This window comes from Brachyhypopomus gauderio, chromosome 5, assembly GCF_052324685.1.
Source record: "Brachyhypopomus gauderio isolate BG-103 chromosome 5, BGAUD_0.2, whole genome shotgun sequence".
In the NCBI taxonomy this organism is placed as follows: Eukaryota; Metazoa; Chordata; class Actinopteri; order Gymnotiformes; family Hypopomidae; genus Brachyhypopomus; species Brachyhypopomus gauderio.
The window spans coordinates 16,449,208-16,476,679 of record NC_135215.1 but is presented as its reverse complement, the minus strand read 5'-3'; positions in this window follow the sequence as shown (position 1 = coordinate 16,476,679).

Here is a 27,472-nt window from a genome sequence, read left to right as displayed (position 1 = left end):
CACATCCTGAACTCAAACAGGATGTTTGAGTTCATTCACATCCTGAACTCAAACAGGGATCGGCAGACTTCACCCCAACACACTGTAGCTGCAGGTGCACATGCTATGAAAGCACCCTAACCTGCAGTAGCTACAGATGACACAGTGTCACCTACACTACATTTGAATCTTTGGTTTGATTGGCTTGTGTGGATGGCTGGTTTGATTGGCTGTGTCTGGTTTCGATATGGCCTTTATAATGCTGCTTATAATGCTATACGGAGGCCAGTGACTCATGGCTTGACCCCAGTCAGTTTCTGAGACATCATAAGTTAATTTAAAAACCTGCCAATCAATACAATAGAATAGATTAGAATGGAATAGAAATACATTATAGTCCATTCACATAAAATAGATATTTTCCTTTTACCACTAGCACAAAAAACACTACAGTGTAGGTAGGTAGTCACTATGGTCACAGTATGAATTTAAGACAGTGATGAACATATGTTGGCCATCTTACTTCATAGAAAGACTACAGTGCACCCAGTATACAATTTAGACATCGCAGTAGAAAAAATAAAGTTAGTTCTGATATTACATGATAATCCAAAGAGAGAAGTTATAAAAACTAATAAGTCATATAACTGAGAGATTTCCTTAATATCCTCAGCACACTGGCAGTCAGTGGTCTGGTTGCCCTAGTAAAGGTGTTGAAGCTTCTTAACTCCCTGAGGAGAACAGGACTCTGTCTTGCTTTCTTAAAGATGTAATCCACTGGTCCCTAGAAGGTGAGCTTGTAACTGTCCCCAGATTATGATGTTGATGTCCCCCTCTCTTCCTCTTCTCCTCCTCTTCTCTTCCTTCTCTCTCCTACTTCTCTTCCTCTTCTCTTTCTCCTCTCTTCCTCTACTCTTCCTCCTCTCTTCATTTTCTCCTGCTCTTCTCTTCATCTTCTCTTCCTCTTTTCTTCCTCCTCTCTTCCTCTTCTCTTCCCCTTCTCTTCCTCCTCTCTTTCTGCACTCTTCCTACACTCTTTCTGACCCTTTATGCTGGCAGGTCCATTTCCTTTCTTCCATGTCCTATACACAACTCTTTTGTTGGTTTTGGACATTAAGATCTAAGAAGATGTCATGAAGACAGGAGACAGGAGACAGGATGGGTGATGTATTCACAGTAAGAAGGGCTGTCTGCATCTTGCAGGGAGGAAATAAAGTCCTTATCAGCTGCATATTTGATCAGGGAGAGATCACTGCTGCTGCTATGCAGCATGTTTATATGTATGGTGGACAGCAAAGGAGACAAAAGACAACCTTGGGGTACACCAGTTTTCAGGATAAGGAGTACAGATGAAATAAAGAAAAAATGTAAACAAACAGACAAATAAAATAAGAATGAAGATTTGTGTGATATACTGTAAGATGTTCTTGTAGCTTCCATATATCAACACACACAGCCTGTACAACAACCTGTTTAAGACAATAAGTGCTTGCAAACCTGCTTAAACTCTTATGGCCTGACATAATGACCATGCTGAAACTCCATAATCTTCATTATTTGTAAAGATTCCATCTGTGTCTCTTCAGCCAGTGAGGCTCCATCCTCTAGCAATACCATTGATGTTGGGTGTGTAGCATCCTCCTGGCCCACAGTTGCCATAGGCACCCTGCATCCAAGGACCACGAGTGAGCAGGGGCCAAGAAGGAAGGGTGAGATTGGAGTGGGCAGTTCATTTGCAGGTAATGATGCCTAGACTTTGTCTATACTGCAAAGTGTGTGTATGTGTGTGTGTGTGTGTGTGTGTGTGTGTGTGTGTGTGTGTGTGTGTGTGTGTGTGTGTGTGTGTGTGTGTGTATGTGTCTACACATTTCTGTTTGTGTGCTTTGATGTGTTGATGCTTAGCATCTGTGCATGAGAATGTGTGTGTGTGTGTGTACGTGTCTGTGTATTTACACATTTCCGTTTGTGTGTTTTGATGTGTCAATTTCATCCTCTGCATGTGTGTTTGTGTGTGTGTGTGTGTAGACTGGTATTATTGTGACAGTGTGTCTGAAACCAGCACTGAGGGAGGGTACCAGCATGTGTGTGTGTGTGTGTGTGTGTGTGTGTGTGTGTGTGTGTGTGTGTGTGTGTGTGTGTGTGTGTGTGTGTGTGTGTGTGAAGTCAGTGCTGAGGGAGGGTACCTGCACCCTGTGTGTGTGTGTGTGTGTGTGTGTGTGTGTGTGTGTGTGTGTGTGTGTGTGTGTCCTGTGCTGAGGGAGGGTACCTGCGCTGTGATGCTGTGAAGCACTTCCTCATTTAATGCCTGTCTCATAAATATAGCGTTAATTACAGCAGGCTAGGGAGACAGAGAGCACCCTGGAGAAACACACACTCCACCGCCCTCACCAGGCCAGCACTCAGGCACATGGAGTGTGTGTGTGTGTGTGTGTGTGTGTTTATGTGTGTGTTTGTGTGTGTGTGTGTGTGTGTGTGTGTGTGTGTGTGTGTGTGTGTGTGTGTGTGTGTGTGTGTGTGTGTGTACCTCCTTGGAAGGCAGCAAACTAAACATTGTTAACTTGCTAGTTTGGGCTTGTTTTTGCATTATTATTCCATCCCATCTTAATATATTAATAACTTTGAGACAGTTTGCAGTAAATTGAAAATTGCAAAGTTTTTCTGAGACCAGCAGTCAGTCTCCAGGCTTAAGAGTTCAAAGAAACCAGGTCACAAGAAGAACAATGTAGTGTTAACTAAAGTTATTGCAGCACTATGCAAGTGAATGGAGTGTTTATAGGCTACCTCACACTGTCTACCTCACACTCGACTCTGCCTCACTCTGGGCTCTGCCTCATGCTGTCTACCTCACACTGTCTACCTCGCATTGGGCTCTACCTCACAGTGTCTACCTCACACTGGACTCTACCTCACACTGGGTGCTACCTCGTGCTGTCTACCTCACACTGGGCCCTGCCTTATGTTGTCCACTTCACACTGAACTCTGCCTCACTCTGGGTCTACCACATGCTGGAGTCTACCTCATTTTTGGGTCTTCTTCACATTTGGCTCATGCCTGTTGACCAAGGACTCTAAAACCCTCTCAAAATGTCTCGCTTAAAACATTCCACACTACAAGAAAAATGTTAAGCTTTTACACACAAATGGTCCAAAACAAGCACTGCATGTGCTATCTTCTGTTTTAAATAATTGGCCTCGAAGTGTTTTAGAACTGAGGAAAAAAAGCGACTTTCATGGCAGGTCTACTGAGAGCTCTTCCTCTAGGCTCAGCATTAGAGCTGCCTTCCTTTAGTAAGATAAATGCAGTATGGCTGTATGTGACACTGCTCTTCCTAATGGGATCCATGCAGCTGCTGGCCTGGGGAACTGGGAGTTGAAATTTGTTTCAGCGCTAATTGGATGGGGGGGTATGGGGGGGAATTTGATGTTCACCCACTCCTCACCCAGGAGTCTCAGGAACCGATGCACCAATGCCTTCCAGACACAAGATGTGGCTAAACCTCGGCAATTTGGGTACGAGGGAATCGCAGGTGAGAGAAGAGCACTGGAAATGCCACTCGTCAGATTGCACTGGCAACACTGTCCCCTAGTGGTGGCATACTGTACCGCTCAGGACAATGAATAATGTAAAGTGAGCTGAATTAAAGGTTACATTTGCTAAATTAGGTAAATGATACCCTTTCAAGAAGTATGGGAAACCATGATTTCTGAGAGAGTGTAGTTTGGAAAGGCTAAGTATGAAATCAGATGGTATGGGACTTCTCAATGTAGACTACCGTCTCTTTGTAGTATTTAAACAATCAGCTTGAAGCTTCTATTCATCCATCCTGTGTACAGTGTGTATGGACCTTACCTCCATTCTGTTTCAGCTGTGAGTGAGTAAAACACACACGCACACACACACACACCCACACTAAATGACCATTCAACAGGATGATCTCACCAGCCCAGATCCACGAGACACATTGATTACTGTCTTCCTTCTCTCCCTCTCTCCCTCTTCTATCCCTCCTTCTCTCTCCATCTCCTCCTCTCTCTGCCCCCACCCACAGCTTCCTTCCTCTCACTCTGTTGGAGGTGTTGTCTAAGAGAAGGTAATGAGGAGCTGTCAGCTCTGTCCACATCAACAAATCAATGGCACCTGGACTGCAGGAGCTTGCAAGGTCAACTTCCTCTCTCTCTCTCTCTCTCTCTCTCTCTCTCTCTCTCTCTCTCTCTCTCTCTCTCTCTCTCTCTTCTCTCTCTCTCTCTCTCTCACTCTCTCTCTCACTGTCTCATCTCTCTCTCTCTCTCTCTCTCTCTCTCACTGTCTCATCTCTCTCTCTCTCTCCCTCTCTCTCTCTCTCTCTCTCTCTCTCACTGTCTCATCTCTCTCTCTCCCTCTCTCTCTCTCTCTCTCTCTCATTGTCTCATCTCTCTCTCTCTCTCTTCTGGCCTCCGTTTTCCCTTCTCTCCCTCTCCTTCTCTCTACTGCTCCCTCTTGTTCTGTCTCAGCTCATATTTTCCTTTCAGCATGTCCGTTCTTTAGCACTTCTAGCTGTGTTGCTGTTGTTTGGTGTCTCCCACGTGGACAGGAGGAGGCCCAGACCACGGGCCCAGACCACGGGCCCAGACCACGGGCCCAGACCACGGGCCCATCTCTGGACACCTGTGCTTCGTCCCCGGCACACATGGACCACTTGTAGACTCACTATGGTACTACACTTGTAGATATTTCAGTAAAGCTCAGTAAAGCAAAATATCAGAAATGATACATTTTCTGATGAATTTGTTCCAAACTCTCTGACCTAGTGGATGACTTCACCTGATAGGAATTGATCAGCAGGTGGTGACTTTGATCGACAGTAGATTATGTAAAATACATAATGCTTGGCTGGCAGCTGGAAGGCATTCTAAGTCATAGACATAAAGCAGACCTGTGCTTCCTCACCACCACACTGCACCACTCACAGTCCAGTAGTGTGACTCACTGTATATACCCGCACACCAAAGGACTGTGTGAGTCGTAGCCGCTACACCATTCCCAGTGAGGCCTGCCAGTACATTAGCAACACTGGCCATAAACGGAAACTGCTCACAGTGGGTACCAGGAGCGGATGCGGTTGTCCGCGGCGACAGCCCTGACTGTCCCTTCCCACTCCCAGCGGGGGAGGCACCTCGACAGGGTACCCAACACGACAGCGTGGCAAAGCTGCCACTCACATGAACTCTCCCTCTCCATCTTTCTTTCTCACACTCTCTATCTGTCTCCAAAACCAGCAGCTCTGTCACTGGAAATTATTCTATGTCACACAATTTCATAATTATTACCATTTTTCTCAGGTGTTAAGCTGTGTTTGCCTAAGACATCAGTGCGTGTTGTCTATTCCAAACACATCAGAGCAAAACAAATATTTTGGCTAAACAGTCAACACTTTTTCAGTGCTTGCATGTCGGTCTCACTTGCTAATGGACTTGTAAAAAAAAAAAAAAAGACAAAAACCGAATGAGCGTGTCTGACCAGGCGAAGCACAGCACAGTGGCTGCAGCAGCCAGTGTTCAGTCCCCAAACACGTACTCAAACTGGGACCAGCTTGCTATTGCTTAAGCACTGTCTGCAAATCTTAGTAAATGGCTGGTCAATACTGGTCAACGGCCAGCATTATACAGTCATATGGAACAGTGTTGCACTCCATCACGCATCTGCAGTGAAAGACTCACCCACACGTGTGCAGTTAGAGACTGGTTTAGGACTGACCCACACGTGTGAAGTGAGGGACTGGTTTAGGACTGACCCACACGTGTGCAATCAGGGACTGGTTTAGGACTGACCCACACGTGTGAAGTGAGGGACTGGTTTATGTCTCACCCACACATGTGCAGTGAGGGACTGGTTTATATTTTATCCACACGTGTGCAGTGAGGGACTGGTTTAAGACTCACCCACACGTGTGCAGTGAGGGACTGGTTTAAGACTCACCCACACGTGTGCAGTGAGGGACTGGTTTAGGACTGACCCACACGTGTGAAGTGAGGGACTGGTTTAGGACTGACCCACACGTGTGAAGTGAGGGACTGGTTTAGGTCTCACCCACACGTGTGCAGTGAGGGACTGGTTTAGGTCTCACCCACACGTGTGCAGTGAGGGACTGGTTTAAGACTCACCCACACGTGTGCAGTGAGGGACTGGTTTAAGACTCACCCACACGTGTGCAGTGAGGGACTGGTTTAAGACTCACCCACACGTGTGCAGTGGGGGACTGGTTTAGGTCTCACCCACACGTGTGCAGTGAGGGACTGGTTTAAGACTCACCCACACGTGTGCAGTGAGGGACTGGTTTAAGACTCACCCACACGTGTGCAGTGAGGGACTGGTTTAAGACTCACCCACACGTGTGCAGTGGGGGACTGGTTTAGGTCTCACCCACACGTGTGCAGTGAGGGACTGGTTTAGGTCTCACCCACACATGTGCAGTGAGGGACTGGTTTAGGTCTCATCCACACGTGTGCAGTGAGGGACTGGTTTAGGTCTCACCCACACGTGTGCAGTGAGGGACTGGTTTAGGTCTCACCCACACGTGTGCAATCACGGACTGGTTTAGGACTCACCCACACGTGTGCAGTGAGGGACTGGTTTAGGTCTCACCCACACGTGTGCAATGAGGGACTGGTTTAGGACTCACCCATATGTGTCTATTGACTTTCTACCTCTATGTTTCTCATTGGCCAATTCAAATTTTCTGCCTAGAGATGTAAAGTATATGATCACTGTCCCTTTGACCAAGTGTCACTTTTAGACACAAAGACTGAGACACGTAGGACATTCACAGCATCTGACTAGCAGAGCTGGACCAGGTACGTCTGGAGACATGTCCCCCTCTGCACTGGAGACATGTTCCCCTCTGCACTGGTAGAGGAAATATTCTATACAATGCTGATGAACACCTGTGGCCCAATATCAGGGACAGGGTAGATTAGGCAGAACAAGCCAAATGGAAGGCCTCTGTCTTCAGAGTTGTATCATTTTACAGTATTTTGGTTGTGTGTGTGTGTGTGTGTGTGTGTGTGTGTGTGTGTGTGTGTGTGTGTGTGTGTGTGATCCATCCATAACACCCTAGAACTGATCATAGGTCCTGATCGGCATCTCTTAGGCATGGAGTGAGTGTTTTCACAGTGAATGATTCACAAATGCTGATAAGTGTGTACTGCTGAATCACTTTCTGTTAGTTTGAGTAAACTGTGCTCTTTTGTGGCATGATTTCTGGTCTGGAGTGGAGAGTATGCAGAGAGGATGAGGAGTTTGAAAGGTGTGTTAGTGTTGGCTGTGTAGGCTGGTTGTAGAATGTGATTAATGTTTTGACCAGTGTGGATAAACACATGAGAGAAGCTATTATTATTAGTCGTATTTATTTATTTATTCTGAAAACATGCAACATGGCAAATCACGTTTTGGAATGTCTGTATTAAAGAGAATATCTTAAGAGACGGAGTGGATGGAGAAAATAGGAGACCACATTCAGGGCCCACTCTCCCCACTGGGTCCCAGTAGCCACACTCCCAGTGCCTCCACCTCAGCACCAGTCACTTACAGTCTGATCTGTACTGGGATGCAAGTCACTCTGACGCAGGAGCTGACGGGGCCAGGCTAAAATTAATGAAGGCTTTAGCTGCAGGTGAAAGAAACTCAAGTGCCTTGAGTTCAAGCCCAGCGTGAGCCTGGGAGGCAGAAGGATGGAAAGACGGAGAGAAACAGAGACACAGAGAGAAGCCTCATAACTTATTCCCAGTGCGAAGCCATTAGAGCTGAAACTAAACTTCAGCGCCGCGTGCTCCACAGCGTTTGTACTTTACCACATGTTCATTGGCTGCTCACACACTGAGAACCAATCACAGATCATCTCATCGGTCTCAGGCTTCATCTCAGTTGGGGATTTGTTGATAACGAGCAATGGTGAGTTCAGTGAATTTTACCAGAATATGAAGGCTGAAGAAAAGCTCTGATGCTTAAACGTTCCTTCGCTTGACCTTTTGCGTTAAAGGTGTGTGTGAAATCCTACGAGTTTGTGAACCAGAGATCAGTCAAGAGTTGACGCTGCTCTAACACACACTTACAGCCTGTTACTGCTCCACTGCGTAAGCCATGAAAGCAGTGATATTTCTGATGAACCACAAGTGAGCTAGGGCCCTATTCAGAGACACCACGAAGAGAATTAAGAGAGAGAGAGAGAGAGAGAGAGAGAGGCAACAGAGTGAACGAATGACAGAGATGGAGAGTGTGACTTCCTGTGTGTATATGTGTGTGTCTGTGTGTGTGCATGCACATGTGTGTGTGTGTGTGTGTATAGTTTAATAAGTGCAGAATGTCAGAGCCAACTGTCAGGGAGAGACAGAAGCACACTTACGTGGTGTGTGTTCTCACACACACACACACACACACACACACACACACACACACACACACACACACACACACACACACACACACACACACACACACACACACACACACACACACACACACACTCAGGAATTCTGTAATAAGAGCAGAAATCTTCTCTGAACCCAGTCAGGAAGCATCAGCAGATTATGCTGTAATGAGCTCCTGCCTCAATCATGGCTGTTGAACTCAGAAACAGCTACATTCCACCAAATGTTTCATCATCTGGTTCCTCTACAGCAAATGTAAATATTAAAATCTTCCTTTCATTCCTTTCAATTCAGATATATATATAGAGAAATATCTTCATGCTACCACTGATATGTGCAAGGCTCTGCACACAGTGCCAGCATCTGCTCTAATGTGTGCGATCCACTCGGTTGTGGATCCACTAGATAGCGGATCCCCCTCCCCCCCCCCACCCCATCCCCAATTTCCTGTGCTTGAAGCAGCTCTTCCGCAGAGCAAAATCATAATTTGGACTCTGCGGCTCAGCTAACATGACATTTCTGATTTAGCTCAGGCGCGCTGAGCAGTTTGGATTGCCTTTATTTGACACGTCGTTGTAGTTTAAGGTGCAGAAATTAGCTGTCAATACAGCTTACAGGAAAATCCATTTGGTTTGAGCTGTGAATTTGTGTCTGATATAAGAAGGCATGATCTGCGCACGAGCCCCTGAAGAACCGCCAGAGTCATAAGGATGATTGCCTGAGATTTCGCCTGAATTCAATTACCATTTAGGCCCTCATTATCATCAGCCTTAACTGTGAAAAACTACTTCCCAGATGGGTGGGCTCATGCAAATTTTTACAGATCCCTTATTGACTTAACACAGTGTTTTGCAGAAGAACCAGAATTTTTCTGTGAGATCCCACCATTGAAGAGTTTCTTAAGACGGCTATTAGATGCCATTGTGTTGGTAGAGGAAAAGAGTTGAGGGAGAGGTGGGGATGAAGATCTCCTTGTTCCTCCTCCTCCTCCTCATCCAAGTCTTGCAAATATGCTTCATGTGTGGGAGGCAAGTAGGAAGCAGGACCTGATCCCTTCATCTCTCTCCCTCCATCTTTTCTGTCTATTGCTCCTCTCTCCCCCTCCCCTCTCTCGCCCTCTTTCTCCCTCTCTCTCTCTCTCCCTCTCTCTCTCTCTCTCTCTTTACCTTCATCCCTTTTTTCTGGCTTTACGTTTCATCCTCTCTCCTTCTCTCTCCCTTGTTCCTCTCTTCTCTTCTCTTCCTGTGAGTATGCTCTTTGGGGAGTGGAGGTGTTAGCAGATAGATGTTGAGAGTCAGAAGAAATATTACCCTCGCTCCATGACAGCCATCTTTGAAATCTTTCTTCTGTGTCCTCGGAGAAAAGACATTTGGAGAAAAGACTTATTTTTTGGAGTCTTTGATATATGTGCTGGTAATGCATTGATACATTTCCTATAATAATGGTTTTTGTTATACTGTCGATCATAGCGCAGGTTGAGAAAAAGCCGTCCCGTTCTCCCTGACAGGCCAGTTTATTTGCCCTGACCAGATATATGATCTCTCTAGGAAATAAATATAGAATTTCTATGGTTTGTTTTTGTTGCACTCTGACACATGAACAATGATACATGATTCTTAAAGTTCTGCAGGCCAATTCCAGAAGAGAAGAGGAGAGAGGAGAGAAACAGAGTTCAGACATATCGAGGTTCAGTGCTGGTGAGAATATACGTTAATGCTGTGTGGTCATATAATTTGGATATAGCTATTTCACGCTTTATTCCAGTCTCCTATATTATGTGTGAGAGAGGCCGTTTTCTTCTAGACAGTGATGGACATATGCAACAGGTTTTCTGGAGATTTTCTAGAACACGTAACCTCCAATTCCCCAAAGCACGCAGTAGCTATGCAACTTCACCTTACCGAATCACATTTTCTGTGTCAGCTTTTGTTCGATGAAAGTGGACAGTGACGGACACCTGCCAATCAAACCTTTTCTGCTGTTTAACCCTGCCGATCAGAGTCTGTGGATGTAGTGAGAGTGTGTCTGCTGCAGACAGCGAGGAAAAAGACGTGTGTACGAGCCGTGCGATATGAGTGTGCTGCTAACAGCTACAGGGAGGGCTTTTCTTGTTCCATCTTGTCTGTGGGCTGCAGAGAAAGCAGCATCTAAAAAGGTGTCCTGTTCCTCCTCTGCGTGTATTTAGAGCTGTTTTCTCTGTCAGTGTTCATCTCTGTTTACCTCTGTACTTCCCGGAGTAAAGGAGAACCCCATAGTCCAGTGTGTCTTTCCTTTCCTCTCTCACTCCCTTTCTCTTTCCTTCTATTTCTTTCTCTAATGAAAATGGATAAACAGTAAATTTGACTCACATAATGGCTATGACACTTATTTGTTTACAACATCAACATTGCCAACACTGATACAAGGACATGCGCACACACACACACACACACACACACACACACACACACACACACACACACACACACACACACAGTCAATACTTCAATACTGATCAACAGTAAGCCGAAGAGTAACACAGTCTGCATGTTAAAGTGCTAGGAGGTGAATGTTTGAAGTGTCTACTGAGTCCATCATTGCAGTGACCTCATGCACCTGTCAGTCTTTTTGTTTCTATCTCTTTCTCTCTCTGTGTGTCCTTGTCACTCCAGCACTCTCCCTGTATTTCTACTTCTATCATATTCATCTTTTTACAATCATGTGTTATTGATACGCCCCACCCCCACCCTTAACAACGGTTAACGTGCGCTGAACGAATGGTTTTAACGTGACAGCTTCTAAATTATTCTCGTTCACGCCGGGGTCCACGCATGCCACATCGGTGTGGCGGAGAAGTGCGTCCGATACTGCATCCGCCGAGCGACTGTTTAACGGCGCCCGACGCACAGCCAGCTGACATTTTCCTGCTAACAGACGCATGCTTACCATTCAACTCAACTCCCCTGGCATTTACAAAGTGAGAGAGAAAAAGGGGGAGAGTGCGAGAGAAAAAACATGACATTCTACTGGTATGACATGCCCATTATTAGAATTTTCAGAAGTTAAACACATTTTCCTGGTAATTTCTTTAGCGGTGGACAACACTTCTTACCTTGTATGCTAGCTAAACTTATCCTTTAAAAAACTTATCCTTAAAAACGTTTATATTCCAGACTGTTTATATGTGTTGTATACCTGTATTAGTTGTCATATTGGCTAGGAAAATAATTGAACTATGTTTGAATGACTTGCAGATCAGTCTTTAATATTAGCTCGAAATTCCAACACAGGTGTTTACTAGTTGCACGCATGTGTGTGGTTGTGTGCATGTGTGTGTGTGTGTGTGTGTGTGTGTGTGTGTGTATGTGTGTGTGTGCGTGCACGACTGGCCGAGAGCTTTGCTCAAAAATCACCAAATAACCCACTTTAAATGGCTTCACACCTGTGTATATAGTAAACATTCTTGCCTTGCACTTGCTAGCGCACGTCTTCCTCTGTATCTGAATGGGGATGTAGCATTAAGACGTTGCTGCACATCAGGATGTAGTCACTGCCTGAAATTTATCGTGTAGCTCCTACTCCAAAATCAGTTTTCCTCCCTGGACTGAAAATAGAACTGAATCACCTGGTGTGCCATTTGGGAAATTGTGACACCTTCAAACGCTTTTCACGGAGAGGAGTGAACAGGTGAACTAGCTCTCAGTGCCAAACAGAGAGCCCCCATGTCCTTATGTCACTGGGTTCTATTTTTCTACTTTCTGTTTAACAGGACATGGAGCAAAAAGATCTTTTTCCTGTGGGTTCTTTTTTTCTTGTTTTCTTTGGGCAAATTATATATGGACACACACACCGAGAGAGAGAGAGAGAGAGAGAGAGAGAGAGAGAGAGAGAGAGAGAAATGTGTCAAGAAATCAACCTGATACTGGTCTAAAATTTTATAGTAAAACACAATATGAAGCACAGTATTAGTAAATTACAAACATTTATGAAAGGGAGAGGAAAAGTTTGACCTAAACATTGAAATGTATTGTTTTTATCTAGAATGTTGTATTTTTTATGCGTGTTGAGATCTCAGTGGTCTCCAAGTGGCGCATGCCCACAGGCCCCTGTTCTGCCATATCCTTCAGAGATGTGTGAGGGTGGATTCCTTACATACTTTATCACGCCTCCACCTGCACTCACATACACCACCACCATCACAGACATCCAGAGAGAAAGAGAGAGAAAGAGAGAGAGAGAGTGAGAGAGAGAGAGAGAGCCTGAGAGAAAGAAATAATGGAAGAATTGCAAGCATTTTTTAATTAGCTAAGCATCTCACCAGTCTGTTGTAATTGGTGACTTATGACCTATGACCTCCAGACCTCAGCAGATGGTGCACACCCTACCGGACTTGTGATGCAACCTCTTCCAGCACCTGCCAATTTCACGGGCTTCAGTCTTGTCTTCTGTGAGAGAAGAGAGCAACTCCATCAGGTTTAGGGTGGGTGACCCTTTTCTAGCAGTGAAAAACCAACCTCATTGTCACATAGTTTAACAGCCACCGTCCTCCAGTAATCTGAGTCACAGCTTCCAGTACTGAGTCATGTGTTCGGCTCGGAGCAGCTAAGATGCTTCTGTAGACATCACAATTCATTCTGCAGTCACATGATGAAGGCCATCAAGCCACTCCCACTGGCAGCCATACATGGTGTTTGGATTTTTGGATTGATTTCAATTGCTACAAATTGATTGAAGTAATAACCAGACAGAAAATGCATGCCTGCAGAGGGAATTGTAGATGTTTATTAGAAGTGATGTTCCAAGGATGAAAGCTGATTCTCTTCTACAGAGAGGCACCAAAGTTTTGTCTATTTTTATCCAGATTTCAAGCACAGAGTGTTCTGATAACTCTGATAACTAAATGTAATCCACCAATGAAAAGCAGTGAAGACAACATGTTTGCTCGTCAAAGAATTACAGAGATACTAAAATGCAATATGGACATAGAGGTTCTGAAAAGACATCAAATCCCACATGGCTGTGTTAGTGGGTGCCCCACATGGCTGTGTTAGTGGGTGCCCCACATGGCTGTGTTAGTGGGTGACCCGTGTGAGGAAGAACCATCTGATTTGGACCATCAGCACTTACTTTCCCATTTATGAACATCCCACTTTCCACTTTGGGACATTCCTGCCTCGTCTGTCCAGGAGACATTTACTACTACTAGTGGTGTATTATTAGGTTATGGTAAAATGTGTAAGAGTTAATCACTTTGCACACATCTCTGCACACACGCAATGCACTGTTCACTGTTCACTGTTCACTGTTCTTCATCTGTTCAACAGCGTTCCTCAAGAATCCAGGTGGTCTTTTTTTGGTGTTCTGTGATTGGCCAGAATGTTCGCTCATATTAGGTCCAACATTGTGTTGTTGTTGTACTAAGTCTGGTCACTCCGTCTGCCTTCCTGTTGAGAGGCAACACATCCCAATAGCAACTGGACTGTGCAGGAACTCATCAAGATCCCATCAACACAGAGATGATCAGGAAACAAATAAACAGATGATTACACCATGTCTGAAAGTTCGTGACACACAGTTCAGTTGATATGGACATACACACCCTAGAATTACTTCTGCAGTTTAATGACACTCCAAGGTCTGACCAGTGGGCTCATCCTCTCATTCATGATGAGCAAATATCTATGGCTGCCAACAGAGGAAAGGCCATATGCTGACTGTGAGACTACATTTACATTTACATTTATGGCATTTAGCAGACGCTCTTATCCAGAGCAACTTACATAAGTGCTACGTAGTTGCTTGGAATCTCCAAGACTACAGTGAGACTACGGTGAGTCTACAATGAGACTACAGTGAGTCTACAGTGAGTTTACAGTGAGATGACAACTCCAGCCCTGACAATGAAAATAATCAGTCTGCTAAAAAAGTCTTTGAGAAAAAAAGCAAAATCAAATCTAATCCCATTTACCTTCTTTACCTGAAAATGGCCAATTACTATTCAATCCCAGAAGAGGAGACTCTCTGCAGATGGCACAGAAAAATTTGTCACAGCAAGCCATAGGCTGAGATAAGGGACCATGAAATACTGCACCAATTCTGATCTTAATCCATTGCAATATGGTCCTGGGTTATATGGTCTGTTCTTACCTCTGAGTGAGGTGTGAATTAAATTATGTGTGTGTGTGTGTGTGTGTGTGTGTGTGTGTGTGTGTGTGTGTGTGTTGCATATCCTGTCTGCATGCACCATTTGAGGTCACCTAAATACAGACCAAAGCACATAATGAATTTATTGACACAACCCAACTCTTACCTACAGTGGGCCCACCATCCTATGCTGGTCATGTTAACCTGCACAGCTGCTACTTGCTCAGTCCTATCGTCCACCTGTCTGTTTACCTCCACCCCTCTTCCCACACTGGAGACTGGTGGAGTCATAGTGGAGTCTGTCTGCAGTCCACTGTCAGAGCACAGACTCAGAGCGCAGCTGCAGGAAGACATGGTGGGCAAGAACGGCAGCCATGTTGCAGGAGGAGCTGCAACTTTCTCCCTCTCTCTCTTGCATTCTCTCTTTCTCTCCTTCTCTCTCTCTCTTTTGCATTCTCTTTTTCTCCCTCTCTCTAGCATTCTTTCTCTCTCTCTCTCTCTCTCTCTCTTGCATTCTCTCTCTCTCTTTTGCATTCTCTCTTTCTCTCTCTCTCTCTCTCTCTCTTCGCTCTCTCTAGCATGTTTTCTATCCTCCAAGCTTTTACAAATTCAAAAAATATGAAAAAGAAAAAAAAATATGTAAATAGTCCAATATATTTAAATATACGTTTTTTTAATAATCAGTGGCATATCAAGCTGAAAGACCATTAAATCTCTCCATTTTACTTGTTTTGATGCCAACCAATGTATCGAGGTAATCTATGTCATCTAAAGTTTCTTCATATAATCATAGTCAATGGAAACACAACTTAAGTTGCATTTATTTCTGCTGAAATTTTACAGAGCAATTGAATGGAAACCTTCCTATCTCTGTACAATGTTTTTTAAAGAACTGGTTATAGTGCAAACTCTTATTGTGGGTCCTGAGGAAGTATGGAATAGTAAAGAAGCCCTTCTTGCTTTCAGTGATGGGGAAATAACATTGGCTACACAATGAAACATGAAATCAGCATTATTAGTGTCACGTAGGGCTACGCCCCCCTCTCCTTGCTGTCACTCTGGTGTCTCTGTTCCCTGTGTCTGTGTTATTCCTTGCCAGTTTATCCCGCCCTGCTTGTCTGTTGCCCTGGTTTCCCTCTATCTGCCACGCCTGTGTCGTTATCATCCTCAGCTGTGTCTTGTTAGTTCCGTGTACTTGTAGTCCCTGTGTTTTCCTAGCCCCTGGTCGGTTATTCGTTCTCTAGTGGTTCGTTCTCTGTAATAAATCTCGCTCTTCTCAGCATTTGTGTCCGTCTCCATGCTCCGCAGCGCGTGCTGCATTACAGTCAGTAATCAAATGTACCTGACGAAATTAAATTTACTATAAAGAAGGAACATTACAATGCAAAACAGTCTCTCGCCAAATGCCCGATGATGAAAGGATAAAAGGAAAAGCCCATTTCTGCTTATTTGTTTTCTTTGCTCACTTTGCAGTCTATTACACATTAAGCAGGATAGTCTCTAGTATCTATTGGAAGAGGTGTGATCAGTTTTACATGGAGGAAGCCAAAGGAGCCAAAGAGACTTTTCTCACTGTTTCACTGAACACCACCAGACCATCAGAATGAAGGATTTGTCATTTGCAGGCTCAAGGCATTTGAGTGCTAATGGACATTACATTAATCTAGAACAGCGGATTGCTATAGCAGCAATGAAAGCAGGAAACTTAAAGCTTTTGATGACCTTCCCCATGAACACTGGGATCTTTGGGCTGACTAATGTGGTAGTGTGAGAGTTAACAGAAGAAGAAGTGACCAGGACAGAAGGAACAAAGTGAACTACCAGAGGGGCATTAACAGAGCTTCACAAGAACCGTGAAGCATGTATACCATGGAACCAGAGTAGGTGCCACAGTACATAGCAGGACAAGCCAATTCCCCCCCCCCCCCCCCCCCCCCCCAAGGAACGTACCATCTGCTATTAGCCAAATAGCAGAGGTCACTGACCAAACTGCCAGTGGCTAGAAGAGTCAGGCTTGAAGGACAGAGAATAGAAATAGCAGCACAAGACCTCACACGGAGACCAGGGGGATATCACCCCAGACAACCCTGAAGATGGAAACTGAGCAAAGGAGCCCTTGTGAGAATCCAGCACCTAGTATCAGGGTGCCAAACGCTGGCAGGAAAAGCAACCAGCATGTGTCAGAGATCATGTACAGACACACATCCAGACGAGCTACACACCCTCAAGTCCAAATAGAAGAGGCCTCAAAGAGGGTTGGAAAACAGAGAGCTCTGATCCTGGGGGACCTCCATATCCAGACAGGTAAACAAGTTCTGACAAACACACCAGACACAGTGATTGTAAATAAATATAAATGACAGTGTTATTAGCTGTGGCAGTCCCATGCGATGGAAAAGTCCCCAGGAATACAAGGGGCTAGAGAAATACCAGCAACTGAAAAAGACAAGGAAAGGAAATGTGAGAATAAAAGAATGTAGAGGGGGAAGATCTTGGGTGGTGATAGGAGCACTTGGAGAGATGTGGAGATGGAGACATGGAGAGATGGAGAAATGGAGTGATGGAGAGATGGAGTGATAGAGAGATAGGGAGATGTGGAGATGGACTGATGGAGATATGGACAGATGGACTGATGGGTAGATGGAGTGATGAAGTGATGGAGAGATGGGGAGATGGAGAGATGTAGAGAAGGGAAGACGGCTTCCCAGGAACACTGACCTCAGTCTAGAAGAACACCATCACAGGCACAGTGAAAATATTGAAATACTGCACAGACCTCTGATAGACTGTGATACACACACACACACACACACACACACACACACAAACACACACATACACACGCTTACCTCTGTAACATGATTGAAAATTGCAAGTCACTCTGGATAACAGTGTCTAGCAAATGCAGTAAAGGTGTGTGTAAGGGTGTTTGAAACTGTGGTCTTTTTATATTCTCTCTGAAATCCTTTAACGAGCTGTGGCTGTCAGCAGCACTGTCAGAACTGCACCTGTTTTACTGTGTATGAAAATATTTTAGAAAAGAGTATTCAATTGTATAATATTTATAGTATAGAAGCAAATTAATGCTTTCTCAAATTTGAGCTTTAGCAAAATATCCTGATACCATGTGTCACTTTCTGTTCACAACCTTTCTTTACTTTTTTCCCTCTTCCTCTCTTTTAGGTGGTTGTGTGAGTTTAAAGTAACCTCTGTCTTTCAGATCTCTCTGTGCCGACTGGAGTTAATTGCAGTAGGCGATGTTCTGGGAGTCTGGTTAATAAGGCTGTGTAAAGTGAGCTGAAGGTGCAGGTGCGTATTTGCAGATCTGGATGGAGGGATTATTACATTAACATCTCCAACCAAACCATGGGACTGAAACCTTCCATGGGATCGCGGACTGGTAAAGCACCGATAACAATAATATGACATGATACATAAAACCCCACCTGGCGCCTCTACAGAAAGAGATGTGTGGCACAGCAAGAAGAGTCCCCACCCGGGAGCAGGACACACACACAGTCTAACTGCAACTCCACACTTCTGTCCACTATACAAGACCTCGGGGCTCTGGGGCATGATGGCAATTCAGTTTCATTTGCATTTGTCTGTCAGAAAGCGACGTCGCATACGTGTAACGGCTGGACAGTGAGGCTTAAGGACCTGACACCAAAGAATTACAGATTGAGTGCATGAATAGACTGAGCCTGTGTGGATGGATGTGGGTAGATCATTTCACATATGGAGTGAAGACCAACACTGGTTAAAACCCGATAAGCTGAATACTCATATGACAGCAGCCAGTGCAGCTTTGCAAATCGTATATGTGTAAAACATGTGCAACTTTCACCCTGTGCAGTCTGTTCTTCCAATAACCAGTTCTTTCTGCAGTATTAGCTATGCCATTATAATTAACATTACAACTGTTTGTTTGCAACTGGCTGTACAGGAAACAGGTGCACTGATGAATAGGAAATGAAGTAAATTTATCCAAACTGAAAGTGTGTTGTATCACAGTAAAATGCACTGCGTAAGAAGTGTTAATCTCATAATTGGGGATGAGGAGTGGGGGTTCAGTGGGTTATCTGAGATGGTTTAATGAGGTGTTGTGGAACTCCATGGAGACAGGTGGAAGGAGGCCACAGAACTGCTGCGGGCAGTGAATGCTTCTGTAATTGCATGATTCACAGGAGAAATGAAATCTGTCAAATCAATGTCCTGTAGAGACAGACAGAAAGATCATTACAGGAGGAGCTCACCTGACAAGGAGTGATGTGAATGTGTCAAACCACACACTCACTCACACACACACACACACACACACACACACACACACACACACACACACACACACACACACACACACACACACAGGTTCACGGAGATGTGGTTGCCAGCAGTTATTGATCAGCGTTATCAGGGTCATCTTACTGCAGGAGTGTATTGCTATAACACCCTCCTCTCAATGTAGTCACACCAAATTACACACAGTCTGTGTCCTGCCTGCTTTCCCCTCCTGCCCCACTGCACACTGAAACCAGTGTGTTTCACAGTAATAATACTTTAATATGAATATTCTATCATACTGAAACCAGTGTGTTTCACAGTAATAATACTTTAATATGAATATTCTAACATACTGAAACCAGTGTGTTTCACAGTAATAATACTTTAATATGAATATTCTAACATACTGAAACCAGTGTGTTTCACAGTAATAATACTTTAATATGAATATTCTAACATACTGAAACCAGTGTGTTTCACAGTAATAATACTTTAATATAAATATTCTATCATACTGAAGCCAGTCCCAAAACTCTCTTAGCTATTATGTGTTTTCTTAACATGTACTGAAAGTTCTTGATCATGGCAGCATAAGCAGAGATGTTGAGGTGTGGAATAACCTCGCGCTTTCTGAACCTCCATTGACCTGTTGGGGTGCGAGGCCATCTCTGTCACCTCCTGAGGTTCACACTGGTGGTGTCCCAGTGTGAAGGAGACCTCTGATTCCAAACTCATCCCTTGCATCCTGACAGCATGGCATGTTCCTGGGGGTTTTTGTTTTTCCACACTGCATTTGAAGAAGTTTCTTCTCATCCGCTTTATGTTAGATGACGTCTTCTGGCTGCAGAGTAGTCTGAAGGTTTAGAGTTATTTTTCTCAGCTGCTACAGACACAAGGCTATTTGTAACCACATGGAAACACAGAGATAATTCACAGAATTGAAAGAAAACATCATAATAAACGTTTTGTGTGGGACATGACAAAGCCTAATAGATACTGTTGATAGCTGTCAAACCAGGTCAATATGGTCTACAATCTATAATCCAACCTAAATTTTCTGGTCATGTTCATGATTACCAAACCGTTTGAGAAAGCTGTTTGTAAATGTACCTAAGGGTAATTTTAGATGATTGACCTTGCTGTGTATGGTAATGTGAAATGTCTGAAAACAAACGTAGCACATAAAGATAGTGCCAGTGCCCCCAGCAGGTGGCGCCTCCCAGGTGAAATGCTCCTTTAGCTGAGGGTGTTATTCCTGTCAGCACCAACCGCAGTGTTAAAAGAGCGAGCAGGAGAGATCTGAGGCAGTGTTGTCCTCTGCATACCCCCCCCCCCCCCCCCCCAAAGTGCTCCAGGGTGGAGAAGACCACTGCAGTTGAGTGTCCAATCTGTGACATGGGAAGGAAATTGTGGGAACTAGGATAAAGTCCATAATGGAGAGTTCTGTGCCTGTGTAGTCAATGGATGATGTGTTGTCATAGTTACCAGAAGTTTTGTTGAAGGTAATGGTGTAGTTACAGGCACGACGTTGTAGACATGGGTGTAGAACTGGAACAATGGACATGGTGTTGCTGTGCAGATATTTACATTCATCAGCATGGCGTTCATGAGTATGACTGTTCATCTGATCCTGACAAAAGACATTTTGAACACTGCCCTGACAATTAGAGTGGGTAGTCAACATCTGATGTAACATCATTATGCTACTTGGACAAAGTAAGCCAAGCAGATGTGTCTGTGTGTGTGTGTGTGTGTGTGTGTGTGTGTGTGTGTGTGTGTGTGTGTGTGTGTGTGTGTGTGTGTGCGTGTGTGTGTGTGTGTGTGTGTGTGTAACTCTTCTCTGTGCTGTTGTTTTAGGTGATGAGTTATAGCCTAAATGTCAAGGCTTCCAGTGAGGCTCCCATGTAATAAATAACCTTTACAAAGGCATCCACACACACACACACACACACACACACACTCACAGAGCGAACCACACACACTCACAGAAGTGTGAATTCGATGTTGAACAGAGCAACTCTCTCAGGCAGAGTAAGGCGCAGGTATCTGCACACTGGGCTGTTTTGTGGAGTTAACGCTAATTGAGGTCTTGGCATTGCTATGACAGCAACAGAGACCATGATATCCATTAGCGCTGATCCTTTTCATTCTCGGTAGCGCGGAGCACAGAAATGAGCAGGACCTCCCACAACCACTACCTTTCCCTCCTCTCATACTCTTCCATTTCTCTCTCTATCTCTCTCTCTCTCTCTCTCTCATTTCTCTCTCGTCTGTTTCTCTTTGTCTCTGTTCTACAGCCCCTTGGCCCAGCCTCAGGTTTGTCTCCCTTCTCGTGAGGTCTGCAGGGTCCTCTTGGGTAACATGAACACCTTATCTGCCCTTCAGAAAATAAAGTCAGGGGGACTTCCTCACTGTTCCTGCCCCCCCCTCTCCCCCACCCCCCTCCCGCTCGATGGGCATCGATTGCCCCTCAAGCCTGACGCCAGCACCAGGAGAGCAGTGGTAAGAGGAAACCCTGGCCCTGTTGGGACAGCAGCGGAGACATGAATAGCCTCTTTTAACCAGTAGATATGGTTAATGTATTCACTATTGATGGAGTGAGAGAACACGAGTAGCTTCAGCTTTACTTAACACAAAACATCAATCCAGGAGGGCACAGGGGAGAGGACAGAGACAGACAGACAAGTAGATAGACAGATAGGTGGAATGGTAAAGGTAGACATGTTTTCTTCTGTTAAAAAATATTCTGTTATATATATTTTTTGTTATATTTTTAACTTGATTTACTGTAAATGAAAGATGTTTAAACTCAATTTAATGAATTATAGTTCATTATAGTACGTTTATCTGTGTAGACAGCATGTGAAGGATAAACAAATGAAGATCAGCACAGTCGTTAGTGCTGTAGTAGGCTCGTCCTGCCTTAGGCCTCACGCCTTAGGCTCGGATCTCACGCAAGGGCCTGAAAGAGCTTTGTCTCAGTGAACTTCTCACCACCGGGTCCCTTCCAGCTCAGAGCCATGCTGATGAAGGACTCAGAGATAAGATCATCGCCACACAGCCCTGTGATGAAGAAAGTTCATTGTGAAAACGTAAGCAAATCACCAGCTGCAGTTGAATTTCTCAAGTTGAAGTTCTCACAGTCAATGCCCAAAAATCACAGCGTAAAAGATAATGCCATTGTCACGGTAGGTCGGCCAGGAGGCCGCCTACACACACTCCCTCGGTCACACGCACGCCCACAACCACACGAAGCACACCCACTCAGTCTCAGTCACTCCCACCTTCCCGATCACCAGAATACTGACAGGTGTCACTAATCAACTGGGGTGTATATATTTCCACAGGTTGCGCCATTCAGTGCTGCGCATTCACCGTGCTACCCAGCCTCGCTACGTGGGAGAATCAGACCTGCTTCGTGTCTTTGCATTCGTTCTCGTTATCATTTATTCTGCCTCTTTCGTTGCTCTTTTGTTCATGTTTATTCTGCCATGTGGCCTGAGTTTTTCAGTTTAATCATGGATAATAAAACCGATCACCCTCAGCCTCTGCCTCCTGCTGCATCTGTCCCAACGTCACAGAATGTGCAGCCGGTTGCAGCAGGAGCAGAAGAGCTATCTCAGGAGCAGAAGAGATATTGGCTTTACAGGGCAGAACAATCGGCAAGCAACAGCAGGAGATAGAGGAGTGCGGAATCTGATGCATATGATGTCGAGCTGTTTGCAGAGCCTCACATCCCAGGCAAGGACACCCTCATCCTTGGAGCTAGAGGAAGAGAGGGTCCACTATGCACCACCGGAGCCCTACAACGGTGACCCCAAGTGTGAGGGCTTCCTAATACAGTGCGGACTCTATTTCACATACCGTCCGAGGCTGAGCGATAAGCAGAGGGTAGCCTACCTTGTTTCCCGTCTGACCGGTAAGGCGTTGGACTGGGGAGCTGCTATGATGAAAAGCGAGTCGCCCCTCCTGTCTACTTACGACTCCTTCGTCGCAGCGTTGCGGGAGGTGTTCCATCATCCGCAGCAAGGCAGCACCTGCGGGCAGAGCCTGCTAAAACTCCAGTAGGGTACACGTCCTGTTGCGGAGTACGCCCTGGACTTCCGCATGCTGGCAGCCAGCACAGGCTGGAACGACGTAGCGTTGGTGGACGTCTTTATAGCCAGCCTGCGACCGGAGTTGCGGGCTGAGCTAGCGTGCAGACAGGAGGGGCAGAGCTTCAATCAGGTGGTCCGGTTGGCGATCACCTAAGACCATCTCATCCAAGAGAGAGGCGGTCACATGCTGCAAGGTCCAGCTCCAGGGAGCCCCTCACAGGAGAGTCCGAAAGAAAGCCAGAAGACGGAGCTCATGCAGATCGGGGAGACGACAGCAGCCAGGGAGCCCGCTCACCCGAGCGGTGGCAGAGCCCGGGTGAGTAACTCCTTGGTTGGGAAATTGCTCTCCATCTGCGCCGTGGTTTCTTACAAGGGCTGTTCTGTGGGGGTTTCTGCCCTAGTGGACTCGGGAGCGTCGGGGAACCTAATGGACCGGACCCTGGCGGAGTGTCTCGGCGTGCCCCTCAAACCTCTGGAGGAACCGAGGCGTGTGCATGCACTGGATGGCCAGCCTGTGGGCGGGGGGTTAATACAGTATCGCACAGCATCCCTTCGTCTCACTATCCAAGGTCACACAGAGCACATTTCGTTTCATGTTTTGTCTCATTTACGCTATTCCATCACACTCGGTTTGCCCTGGCTCCGTTTGCACAACCCTCATATAAGGTGGTCCTCTGGTCGTATACTCCGCTGGTCTGCCCCGGTTAGGCGCGCCTACCGTAGAGCCCCTGTTAGGCTGTTGACCACCAGTGTTGAGAGCCCTAACATCGCTAGCCCCCAAGCGATCCCCAGCCAATACCAGGACCTCCAGGAGGTGTTCAGCGCCGAAAGGGCAGCCAAGCTACCACCCCACCGTCCCTGGGATTGCACCATCACCCTTAAGGAAGGCACGACTCCCCCTAAAGGCAGAGTGTATCCGTTATCTCAGGAGGAGAACAAGATCATGGAGCAGTATGTCAGGGAGGCCTTAGCGCAGGGCTACATCACTCCGTCCACCTCGCCCGCCAGTGTTTTCTTCGTAAAGAAGAAAGACGGTGGCCTGAGGCCATGCGTGGATTATCGAGGGCTCAATTCCCTCTTAGTGGGCTACTCCTACCCTCTGCCTCTGGTGCCATTGGCGCTGGAGCAGCAGCGGTCTGCGAGTGTGTTCACTAAGCTTGATCTGCGCAGCGCCTACAACCTCATACGCGTGCGCGAGGAGGATGAATGAAAGACGGCGTTTAGCACGACCACTGGTCATTACCAGTACCGGGTCTTGCCTTACGGCTTGGCTTCGGCACCGTCGTTCTTCCAGGCGTACATCAACGAGGTCCTACGCGAGTACTTGAATAAATGCGTCGTCGCTTATATCAATGACATCCTCGTTTATTCACCCTCTATGAACCAACATCGCTTTAAAAAGCACAGCTCTCCTAAGCCGATCGCTTTCTTTTCAAAGAAGCTGAGCTCCGTGGAGAGGAATTACGGGGTAGGTGACCGTGAGCTACTGGCGATGAAACTAGCCTTCGAGGAGTGGAGGCATTGGTTAGAGGGAGCGAGACATCCCTTCAGCGTTATCACGGAGCATAAAAATCTGGAATACCTGAAAACCACCAAGAGAATGAACGCGCGTCAGGCCCGCTGGTCTTTATTCTTCTCGAGGTTTCGTTTTCAGGTCACCTACCTCCCCGGGGAGAAGAACACACGAGCCAATGCCCTCTCTCGGTCCTTTCCCGAGAGCAAGGAGTCCACGGAGGAGGAACCCATACTCCCTGCGGAGTGCTTCCTCAGTGCTGTGGAGTGGGAGATCGACAGGGCGATCTCTGCGGCCAACCCGCATGTTCCCCCGGCACAACGCACTCCCCTCATCAGCTGGGCTCATTCGTCTCTAGGCACAGGACATCCCCGGTCCACCCGTACATCATAGGTGCTGGGAGCCCGCTATTGGTGGCCCGGTATGCATCGAGACGTTGTGCTTCACGTCGCGATGTGCGCGGAGTGCGCACGAAGCAAGGTGCCGTGCACTCCTCCTGCTGGCAAGCTACTGCCGCTCCCTGTCCCCAAGCAGCCCTGGACGCACATAGCTGTGGACTTCGTCACAGACCTGCCTGTGTCGGAAGGTAACAACACCATCCTTGCCATCATAGACAGGTTTTCCAAGATGGTGAGGTTCGTAGCACTTCCAGGATTGCCAACAGCGTGGGAGACAGCGGAGGTGCTGCTCCGCGAGGTGTTTCGGCTGTATGGACTCCCCGAAGACATCGTCTCCGATCGAGGACCACAATTCACCTCTCGGGTCTGGAAGGAGTTCCTCGCGAAGCTGAACATCACAGTTAGTCTGATGTCGGGCTACCACCCACAGGCTAATGGGCAAGTAAAGAGCGCAAACCAAGAGCTGGGACGGTTTCTGCATGCCTATTGCAGTGAGTATCCTGACACCTGGAGTTCACTGCTCATGTGGGCTGAGTATGTGCAAGACTCCTTGGTTCAGTCCAGCACCGGAGTAACACCCTTTGAGTGCGTTCTAGGTAGACAGCCGGCTCTGTATCCCTGGAATGCTGCCACATCCGACCAACCGATTGTGGAGGACTGGTGCAGGAGAAGCGAGCTAGTGTGGGCTGATACTCACCGTAAGCTCCAGGCGGCCGTGAGATGCTTCAAAGCGTCTTCAGACCGACGGAGGAGCGAAGCCCCGGAGTACCGTGCAGGGCATAAGGTGTGGGTGTCAACCAGCGATGGTCGTCTCGGACCGCGGGGTAAGCTGGCTGACCGCTATGTGGGGCCCTACGTCATTGTCCGACGCATTAACCCCGTTACCTACCAGCTTCGTCTGCCGGGGGACAGAAGAGTGTCCAGAGCTTTCCATGTGTCAGCCCTGAAGCCATACCAGGAGGGTCCTCTGAGTGCTGAGGCGAGACCGAGACCGCCGTCTCCGTTACAGCTGTCCGACGGACCTGCGCACCACGTCTGGAGGTTGCTGAACTCTTGGCACCAGGGTGGAGCACTGCAATATCTGGTTGACTGGGAGGGCTACGGTCCTGAGGAGTGGTCGTGGGTTCCGGCTTCTCAGGTATTGGACCCCTCCATGCTCGCCTCCTTCCATCGAGAGCATCCCAGTCTTCCCGCTCCGCGCCGTCCGGGACGCCCGAGGGAAGTCCGGCTGGAGGGACCCTTGGGAGGGGTTCTGTCACGGTAGGTCGGCCGCCTACACACACTCCCTCGGTCACACGCACGGCCACAACCACATGAAGCACACCCTCTCAGTCTCAGTCACTCCCACCTTCCCGATCACCAGAATACTGACAGGTGTCACTAATCAACTGGGTTGTATTTATTTCCACAGGTCGCGCCGTTCAGTGCTGCGCATTCACTGTGCTACCCAGCCTCGCTACGTGGGAGAAACAGACCTGCTTCGTGTCTTTGCATTCGTTCTCGTTATCTTTTATTCTGCCTCTTTCGTTGCTCTTTTGTTCATGTTTATTCTGCCGTGTGGCCTGAGTTTTTCAGTTTAATCATGGATAATAAAACCGATCACCCTCAGCCTCTGCTGCATCTGTCCCAACGTCACAGCCATGTAACATTACATCATTAAAATGACAGTGTAACAGAAGATAATGCCATGTAACATTACATCATTATAATGACACACAGTGTTATAGAAGACAATGCCATGTAACATTACATCATTAAAATTATACAGTGTAACAAAAGATAATGCCATGTAACATTACATCATTAAAATGACACATCGTGTTATAGAAGACAATGCCATGTAACATTACATCATTAAAAATATACAGTGTATAATTATAATTATACAAATTATACACCATAGTATCACACACTACCATACATGTATATACACCAACACCTACACAGCACTTGGGGTGGAGGGGTGGGAAGGCCTTCCTTCACCCGTTTCCTGCTCCGTGCCGGGGCGGGGGTGGGTCGCTAGCGCTGGGCTGGGCTGGGGGCATCCTGGGGCTGCTGCCGATCCTTGCTGGTCCAGCCATTTGCCCCCGCCGCAGAGAGTGTGTTAGTTTGGATGAATGTGTGTTTTTGTCCTTGTCTCTGTTTGTATAGGTAGATGAATGAGTATGTGATGGGGGGGGGGGGGGGGGTATGGGGACCTGTGTATATATTGGGGTGAATGTGTGAGTACATGTGTGGGGGTATATATGTCCGCAAGAGTGTATATAGGTGTGGGTGAATGTGTGGGGAAATGTATGTTGAAGTGAATGTACATGTGTGTGTAGGTGTATATATGTGAGGGTCTACATGAGGGTGAGTTTGGGTGTGTGTGTGTGTGTATACGTATGTGTATAAGGATGGGTGTAGGTCAGGGGTGGGCAATTAATTTTTACAAGGGGCCACATGAGAAACCTGAATTGTGTCAGAGGACCACACAAACGAAAATGACATAATTGCGGTGGCTCCGCCCACCTCGCGCGAACTTCAGCAAACGACGGAGCCGTTTATACTTGCCACATTCCTTCTGCACTTGTCACATTCTGTGCAATGTTGTCCGAAACGATATGATTCCCCTCAAAAACAGGGGAAGGAACATTTACCTGACCAATTTTAATGTTGCTTTGTGTTTCATGTTT